Source organism: Hyperolius riggenbachi, chromosome 9 (assembly GCF_040937935.1).
Source record: "Hyperolius riggenbachi isolate aHypRig1 chromosome 9, aHypRig1.pri, whole genome shotgun sequence".
Taxonomy (NCBI): domain Eukaryota; kingdom Metazoa; phylum Chordata; class Amphibia; order Anura; family Hyperoliidae; genus Hyperolius; species Hyperolius riggenbachi.
In genome coordinates this window covers 152502489-152512320 of record NC_090654.1, presented here as the reverse complement: position 1 = coordinate 152512320, position 9832 = coordinate 152502489, and the positions used below count along the sequence as shown (strand labels likewise).

General features: G+C 38.2%; 1 long non-coding RNA gene across 1 annotated transcript; it reads left to right on the top strand.

The window, feature by feature from the left end:
• The first annotated feature begins 2416 nt into the window (after positions 1 to 2416).
• LOC137532536 (uncharacterized) lies at positions 2417 to 3382 on the top strand. The gene is made up of 2 exons (XR_011023950.1): positions 2417 to 2492; positions 3298 to 3382. It is a non-coding gene; the product is annotated as an uncharacterized lncRNA (long non-coding RNA).
• Positions 3383 to 9832: the final 6450 nt, after the last annotated feature.

The following is a 9832-nucleotide window of genomic DNA, read 5'->3' as shown; positions in this document are numbered from 1 at the left end:
TACATTGACCACTTCCTACAGAAATATGTTACTACTCTACCATCTTACCTAAAAGATTCTAGTCAATTATTAGATGAACTCACATCGATCAAGTGGCTGCCCAGCTACCGCTGGGTAACCCTTGATGTAGCGGCTTTATACACTAATATTAAACACAAAATTGGTCTTCATTCTCTAGTTCATTTTCTACATTTAGATTCCACTATACCCATCCCCCCAAAAAAATGTTCTACTACATGCAACACAGTTTATACTGACTCATAACATTTTCACATTCCAAGATACCGTTTACTTACAGACGCGTAGTACAGCCATGGGGACAAATTTTGCACCATCGTACGCAAATCTGACTATGGGACTATTTGAAAAACTATTTCTCAGTCAAAATCAATATCAGAACAACGTCATCAGATACTGGAGATACATTGACGACATTATACTTATCTGGGAGGGAGAGATCAATACTGTCCATCAATTCACTCATTCTATCAATAATAACGATTGGGGATTATCCTTTACTATGAACACAGACCCATACACCATTGACTTTCTCGACATTACATTATACACAGAAAATAACTCTGTGCGGTCAAAAACGTTTTTTAAAAAAGTGGACGCAAATTCATATGTCCACTACAAAAGCTCACACTACAAACCATGGAAGACAAATATTCCATTTGGACAATTTAGGAGAATTAGAAAAAACTGTTCCGATCCATACATTTTTGAGACACAAGCAAATATCTTAGAAAGAAATTTTAGAGAGCACTCCTTTCCAAAAAGCACTAATCAAAACAGCAAGAAAAAGAGCTAGTCTCTTAGATCAAAAGTCCCTTTTGATTACACGAGAAGAAAAAGAGAACGCAACTACTGAAATACAACCCTCTTTTATTACCCGTTTCTGTTCAAACCACAACACCATTAGATCAGTCATTAATAAACACTGGCCAACATTACGAAAAGACCCCTACTTATGTCCGAACCTAGAAACCAAACCCAAATTTGTTTTTAGACGAGCCAAAACTTTGAAAAACATATTAGCCCCTAGTAAACCCTGTGCCCTTGTCACACAAGAATCGACATCTGATAATCTACCATGCATCAAAAGATGCAATTCCACCAGGTGCCTAGCGTGTGAATACCTACGCCCTGGTACCCTTTCTTTCATTTGTAACATCACCCGTGAAACATTTAATATTCACCAATCCTTTAGCTGCAATACAACATATATTATTTATCTGATAACTTGCCCATGTGATAAACAATATGTTGGCAGAACAAGCCAACAAACAAGAGCCCGCATAGGCCAACATAAAAGAAATATAAAAAAAAGCATACCCCAAACATGGCCTTTCCAGACATTTCGCACAATACCATGACTCAAACCCCAAATTATTTATATTCACACCTATTGAACATATACCAGACATTTTGTCCCCTACAGAACGTATAGCCCGACTAAAAGCGCGCGAAATGTTCTGGATCTTCAAGCTCAGAACACTAAAACCAGAGGGGCTCAACAAATGCTTAGAGCATAACTTTTGACCTATTGATGTATTAATCCATTCATATATCAATTGGTTTTGATATATCCATATATAATAAATCTCACCACTCACTGCACCCCATTCTTCCTCATCACACGTTCCCTTCCCCCCTATTATATACCCCTTTTTTTCCCTTCTTTTTTTTCCTAACCATCCCTCCCCCCACGCCCCCCCCACACTCCCCCCCCCCCCCTTTCACATATCCAGTCCTCCCCCTATAATTGACATAACTCATAAATTCACCCTATCAACATCACCACTTAAAATCCAATCTGTATTTTATTCACACAATATTATATATATATATATATATATATATATATATATATATATATATATATATATATATATATATATATAGACCTTAATTTTCCTCTACTTGGTGTAATGCATACATACACATATATATACATACACACACACACACACCTTTCTATAACTATATACAATATATTAATTAAATATTATTAATAGTAAACCCACAATAATCTACATAATCCAACACAAACTACTATATATAGGTTTTCATTAATTAGATTAACTCAATTTATCTTAATCATACCATACACTCAAATTTAGTTCCATTACGATCACAGCATTTGAAATGCTTATGCTCACTGAAACAAATTCATTTGTTGTCCTTTGCTGCCATCTAGTGGGAAGAACAGGACATTAGGGAATTTTTCAGACCTTTGTCTATGCTGGAATAAGAGCGCTGGCAACTAACAGCACTGACATATGAGATACCCTTAATCAATATGGTGCCTTCCGTACTTCTGCCCGAGACGTCATGCGCAGTGACGTCATCGCACATCGGCCACGCCCCCCGCTGCGGCGAGCACGCGAATTTGTAGCTGCTCGCTCATTAATCTTAAATCTATATAATGCAGCACAGACGTTCCTCCCACTAGAGGCTTCCTATGCTGACTATCTCGCTGTAGCTCGGTAAGTGAAGAACTTTAGTTGTTTGTTTTTATACTCTCTATGAAATAATGTCGCTCAGCGCTCCCCCTGCTGCTTAAAGCTATTATCATGCACAACATTGTTCTTAATCATCAGTGACCAGCTGACTTTTAAACTATAGGCTAGCGCAGCTCTATCAGCTTGACACTGCCTATAATATGTTCTACTACACATTAGCTGGCCAAGTACTTGAAGTATATTTTATGAGTTTACATGTTTATTTTTATATTCAGCTTATATGTTATGGAAATTAGATCTTATTTATTTATTTAATTATTCTTGTAGCCAGTACCCACTTATTTAATTTTAGCGAACTATTATGGAATATATTTATGAATTAATAATTTATGTCGCCCCTCCTATTGACTACTTTTTAATTAATGAATTTTTATTTTATGGCAACATATATATAAAAAAAGGGAAAAAAAATAAAATAATAGTAGCCCAATCAAGTTTAATACGAAACGAATGTATATATGAAAAACATCAATACCTGCAGTATCTAATATATATTTTTATGTTTAGTCTGAGACGACTATATATATGCGTGTGTATATAGTTATAGAAAGGTGTGTGTGTGTGTGTATGTATATATATGTGTATGTATGCATTACACCAAGTAGAGGAAAATTAAGGTATATATATATATATATATATATATATATATACACATATATATATATATATATATATATATATATATATATATATATATATATATATATATATATGTATTCTCTCTGCATTAAGATGTTGGTATATTAAGGAGTCTCTCTTTGTTATGTAGGCACTGTTATTTGGCCTGAAGAAGCGGGCTCAGACCCGTGAAACGCGCTGCCTGTGCTATTAATAAAATCCTTTGTTTCATCAAAGATTTTCGTTATTTGAGGTAAGCCACCTCAAAATACCTTGTCAATTTTAAACTGCTTTTAAGTGCTTTTACATACCACCAGGGCGCCTCTTTCAACCAATTTGTGCATTATATACCCCCATACCTTATGGTCTGAGGGGTTGGGACAGAACACACGTGGGTTACCACGGTGGGAACCTGTCCCCCTTCTTTTTTCAAGGAGAGCGACCGTATTCAGATCCCTAGGGGTCACCCCGAGTGGAGTCGGGTTTGTTGTCTCCACCTGCTTCCTGTGGTCGGTTGCCCTACTGCAACCCACCTTTGTGAGTAGTTTTTTTTCTACCCTTTATATCCAACATTGGTGTGACATATTACACTATTGGGCTCCCGTCCCTGTCTCCTGTGTTTTTTTCCAGAGGGTGCACAGACACCCACACTTTGCAATGTACTACAAGGGAAGGACACTGGAGGGAAATGGCAAGCTTTTAAACTTATTCTCAATCAATATTGTAGTATGTATATCCCATATGGAAACAAAATGTCTAGGAATAAAAAAAGGCCTCTATGGATGAATAGAAACATTAGGGATAAAATGAAGAGGAAAAAGAATGCCTGTAAGGTCCTAAAACAGGAGGGGACCGAGGCTGCACTAAGCAATTATAAGGAGTGCAATAAAAATTGTAAAAAAGAAATTAGGCTGGCAAAGATCAAAGCTGAAAATCAAATCGCTAGGGATATCAAATCTAACCCAAAAAAGTTTTACAAGTACATCAACTCTAAAAAAAGAAAGGTTGACTGTATAGGACTCCTAAAGGATTAGGGTGGGAACTCGATGGCGGATGACCAAGGTAAGGCAGAGTTATTAAATGCTTTCTTTGCTTCTGTCTTCACAAAGGAAACAGCACTGTTGCAAATTACAGAGGCAGAAGAGTCTCAATCTTCTAACTGTAATATTAAATACTTAATAAATACTTAAATACTTAACGCAGGAAGAAGTGAAGGCAAGACTAAATAAATTAAAAATAGACAAGGCACCTGGCCCGGATGGCATGCATCCTCGGGTCCTAAGGGAATTAAGTTCAGTTATAGATAAACCCCTTTATCTTATCTTTTGTGACTCTCTTTCAACTGGCAGCGTCCCAGTAGATTGGCGTACAGCCCACATTTTCCCATTATTTAAGAAGGGCAAAAAATCAGATCCAGGAAATTATAGACCTGTAAGCTTAACATCAGTTGTATGCAAACTATTTGAGGGGTTACTAAGAGATACTATACATGACTTCATAGTAGAAAATAATCTTATTTCTCAGCATCAACATGGGTTTACTAAAGACAGGTCCTGTTTGACTAACACGCTCAGCTTTTATGAGGTAGTGAATGCTAATATGGATATTGGGAATGCTGTAGATGTGATATACTTGGACTTTGCAAAGGCCTTCGACACTGTTCCCCACAAAAGTCTGGTGCAAAAGTTGAGGATGCAAGGACTGGGGAAGAGTCTGTGTGCATGAATAGGGAACTGGCTAATGGACAGAAAAGAGAAAAGAGTTGTGGTCAATGGATCGTACTCAAAATGGGAGACTGTTAGCAGTGGGGTCCCACAGGGGTCTGTACTGGGTCCAGTGCTCTTCTATTTATTTATTAATGACCTAGTAGATGCAGTAGTGAGCAATGTTGCTATTTTTGCAGATGATACAAAATTGTGCAGAATCATCAACTCTCAGGAAGATAGTGTCATATTGCAACAGAATCTGGATAGGATGGCTATATGGGCACATAAATGGCAGATGAAATTCAATGTTGAAAAATGTATTGTCATGCATTTTGGTCGTACCAATGGTCTAGCACCATACAAAATAAATGGGATACAGTTGGGGACATCAAACTTGGAGAAGGTGCGCTCATGGTACTTTTCAGACCAAGTGGAATAAAAGGTAGGTATTTAATATACAGATATACAAATACAGTTTGTGCAATAAATACAAATCACAGAAATATCCAGGATCCTGTTTCGTACAGCATTCACACAGACAGTCACACTGCAATAAAACCAGCAGGTGAAAAGCTATTTCACCGCTGTTAATGCTCAATTGTAAACTGCTATTCAACTGTCACCTCAGCCCCAGGAGACAAACTGACGTGTTTTAGCTTGTTCAAAACTGCATATATCACCATAACTGTTAAATTCCGTGTGGAGCAAGGTAAATTGTCAAATGCAGCCAAAAGTTCATATCTTTCTTTTGCCAGATATTTCAGATTGCTTAAAATAAGCTGGCATCGGTATAAGATGTACAGTTCAAAACATAATGTAGATCTTACCACCTCCGGGTAGATAATATTGCAAGTTCCTCCAGACCTCCGCTGTAAGCAGTGTGTGGTATAGAGTGAATAGTTCAGCGTGGATGATTTAGCGTGGATGATTTACACAGGACCGCTCTATCCAGGTAGCTCCGGCCGGCAGCGTCCCCGGAGAGTCTGTGCGCAATGGATTGGAAAAAAGATGCACTGGGTCAGCCGACCCGGTCCTGGAGCGCACGTTTCCGCGTTCCACGTGGGATATAGGAAGTCCGGACCCCAGTTTCTGATTGGTGGTGACGTCACTCCCCTTCAACCAATTGCTTATGCGTTTCAGACGCTATACGGCCGTCCTTCGTCAGAGCTGGATTGCTCGGAGCGACCGGACTCTTTTATCCCCTGCGCCTGTCAATCAAAGTTGTTCTGTAGAAATCCACTGCTTGAAATAGTCAGCTGTTAGTCTCCGATAATTGGAAATCAATCAATAAACTCATTTATTCATCATTCATATTCAGAGTAAAAAAACATGATTGATAAAAATGATATGTATATAAAAATATTTATAAACAAATAAAACTTTTTGCTACAAATCTTCTCGTTTATATCTGTACCAATGATCTTACATCAAACAAACTATATTTTTAAAAATTTATTTAAGGCAATCTAGCCACCACTATATGTCTAATATGAATACATATGAGTTGAAATCGTATTATTTCACATTAGACCTCATAAATCGTATACTCAGAATTTAACTAATATGTTCTTATTAGAGTATTCCATTATATAGTTATAGCTGCTACCATTAATCTAGATGCATGCTAATTGACATGGATGGTTTTGGGACACCATAACTTTCAAAGATAGTGAAGCAATCATAGTGAAGCATATTTTATCTCTTTGCTCCAATTCATACGAAGTTTTTTCTTCTTATTCCATTCAGCTCTCTCTTAGATCAGTTGAATGCATACAGTTCTAAGTCATGATTAAGACCCAAAGGGGTCATACTGTCCAGCTGATAGATCCAGAGAGTTTCCAATTTCGACATCTGTGAGATATCGTTTCCTCCTCTCCAGTGTTTTTGTACCCTTTGGACTCCACAGAATTTTGTACCCCTCACTGACTTTGAATGGAACTGTTTATAGTGCAAAGATAACGGATGTCCTCCAAATCCTTTATTTATGTTAGTACAGTGTTCTCGTAGTCTTTCTTTCAACACCCGTTTTGTTCTCCCTACATAGTGTTTATTGCAGGGGCATGTAATAGTATATAGTGGACCAGGGGCGAGCCTCGTGCTCTGGAAACGTTTTATTGATGACGCCTTCTTTATCTGGAAGGGTACACTTGAATCATTGAGCACATTTATCAAATGGCTCAATTGCAATGCATACAATCTGACCTTCACATCGGAAAGTAATAAAAACTCGATCAATTTCCTGGACCTTAATATATTTGTAGAAGATGGACGATTACACACTAAAACCTTTTGGAAACCAGTAGATGCAAATAGTTTCATTCATATAGACAGCTGCCATCACCAAAGGTGGCTAAGTAATATTCCTACTGGACAGTTCACTCGTTTAAGAAGGAACTGTACCAACATCGATGACTTTGATAAGGAATCTGGAATCCTTGTGGATAGGTTTGTAGAGAAAGGCTATTCACAGGAATTGATAGCACATGCCAAATTGAGGGTAAGAGAAAAAGACAGAAAAGAACTGCTAGAAAGTAGAATAAAAACTGAAATGGACAAAGAGGAATCTCCCAATCTAATTGTACAATTCTCGTCACAAAGTGGAGCATTCAGAAGAGTGATTAACAAACATTGGAAAACCCTAAGAGAGGATGATATTTTGGCTCAAATCTTACCAGAGAATCCTAAAATAGTCTTCAGAAAAGCACTTAATCTTGGTCTACTCATCGCTCCATCAGTAAAAAATCCAGGGAAGGGCAAACAAAGTAATATTTTTAGAAATTGTGGCTACTGTAAGATGTGTAGAGAAACAAAAAGTCAGGTCTCAATAACACAAGACAATATAACGTCAAATACAGGAGTGACCTTTAAACTGCAAGGTAATATGTCATGTAATACAGCAGGAGTAATATATACTATTACATGCCCCTGCAATAAACACTATGTAGGGAGAACAAAGCGGGTGTTGAAAGAAAGACAGTGGTGTAGCTAAGGAGCTGTGGGCCCCGATGCAGGTTTTACAATGGGGCCCCCAAGCACTCTATACATAACAATTGATACGGCGCACTAAAACCTGCCAATGACAACTACAGTGTCAGAGGTGCAGGAAGGGGATGGGGAACAGTTTGTTAAGGATTACCACTATTCAAAGTTGATTATTATGAGCACAGGACCAATAGAGAGCTAATACTGTAGTTGAGGGAGGGCCCTTTGGGGCCCCTCTGTCCCAAGGGCCCCGATGCGGTTGCAACCTCTGCAACCCCTATTGCTACGCCCCTGAAGAAAGACTACGAGAACACTGTACTAACATAAATAAAGGATTTGGAGGACATCCGTTATCTTTGCACTATAAACAGTTCCATTCAAAGTCAGTGAGGGGTACAAAATTCTGTGGAGTCCAAAGGGTACAAAAACACTGGAGAGGAGAAGACTATATCTCACAGATGTCGAAATTGGAAACTCTCTGGATCTATCAGCTGGACAGTATGACCCCTTTGGGTCTTAATCATGACTTAGAACTGTATGCATTTAACTGATCTAAGAGAGAGCTGAATGGAATAAGAAGAAAAAACTTCGTATGAATTGGAGCAAAGAGATAAAATATGCTTCACTATGATTGCTTCACTATCTTTGAAAGTTATGGTGTCCCAAAACCATCCATGTCAATTAGCATGCATCTAGATTAATGGTAGCAGCTATAACTATATAATGGAATACTCTAATAAGAACATATTAGTTCAATTCTGAGTATACGATTTATGAGGTCTAATGTGAAATAATACGATTTCAACTCATATGTATTCATATTAGACATATAGTGGTGGCTAGATTGCCTTAAATACATTTTTAAAAATATAGTTTGTTTGATATAAGATCATTGGTACAGATATAAACGAGAAGATTTGTAGCAAAAAGTTGTATTTGTTTATAAATATTTTTATATACATATCATTTTTATCAATCATGTTTTTTTACTCTAAATATGAATGATGAATAAATGAGTTTATTGATTGATTTCCAATTATCGGAGACTAACAGCTGACTATTTCAAGCAGTGGATTTCTACAGAACAACTTTGATTGACAGGCGCAGGGGATAAAAGAGTCCGGTCGCTCCCAGCAATCCAGCTCTGACGAAGGACGCCGTATAGCGTCTGAAACGCGTAAGAAATTGGTTGAAGGGGAGTGACGTCACCACCAATCAGAAACTGGGGTCCGGACTTCCTGTATCCCACGTGGAACGCGGAAACGTGCGCTCCAGGACCGGGTCGGCTGACCCAGCGCATCTTTTCCAATCCATTGCGCACAGACTCTCCGGGGACGCAGCCGGCCGGAGCTACCTGGATAGAGCGGTCCTGTGTAAATCATCCACGCTAAATCATCCACGCTGAACTATTCACTCTATACCACACACTGCTTACAGCGGAGGTCTGGAGGAACTTGCAATATTATCTACCCGGAGGTGGTAAGATCTACATTATGTTTTGAACTGTACATCTTATACCGATGCCAGCTTATTTTAAGCAATCTGAAATATGTGGCAAAAGAAAGATATGAACTTTTGGCTGCATTTGACAATTTACCTTGCTCCACACGGAATTTAACAGTTATGGTGATATATGCAGTTTTGAACAAGCTAAAACACGTCAGTTTGTCTCCTGGGGCTGAGGTGACAGTTGAATAGCAGTTTACAATTGAGCGTTAACAGCGGTGAAATAGCTTTTCACCTGCTGGTTTTATTGCAGTGTGACTGTCTGTGTGAATGCTGTACGAAACAGGATCCTGGATATTTCTGTGATTTGTATTTATTGCACAAACTGTATTTGTATATCTGTATATTAAATACCTACCTTTTATTCCACTTGGTCTGAAAAGTACCATGAGCGCACCTTAGTTATTGTTGTATAGTTTAGATTCCTGGTGGTTTTGGGATACCATCCTTTCTAAGGTTGCAGCTGCCATCAATAACCACGCCTATCAAAAA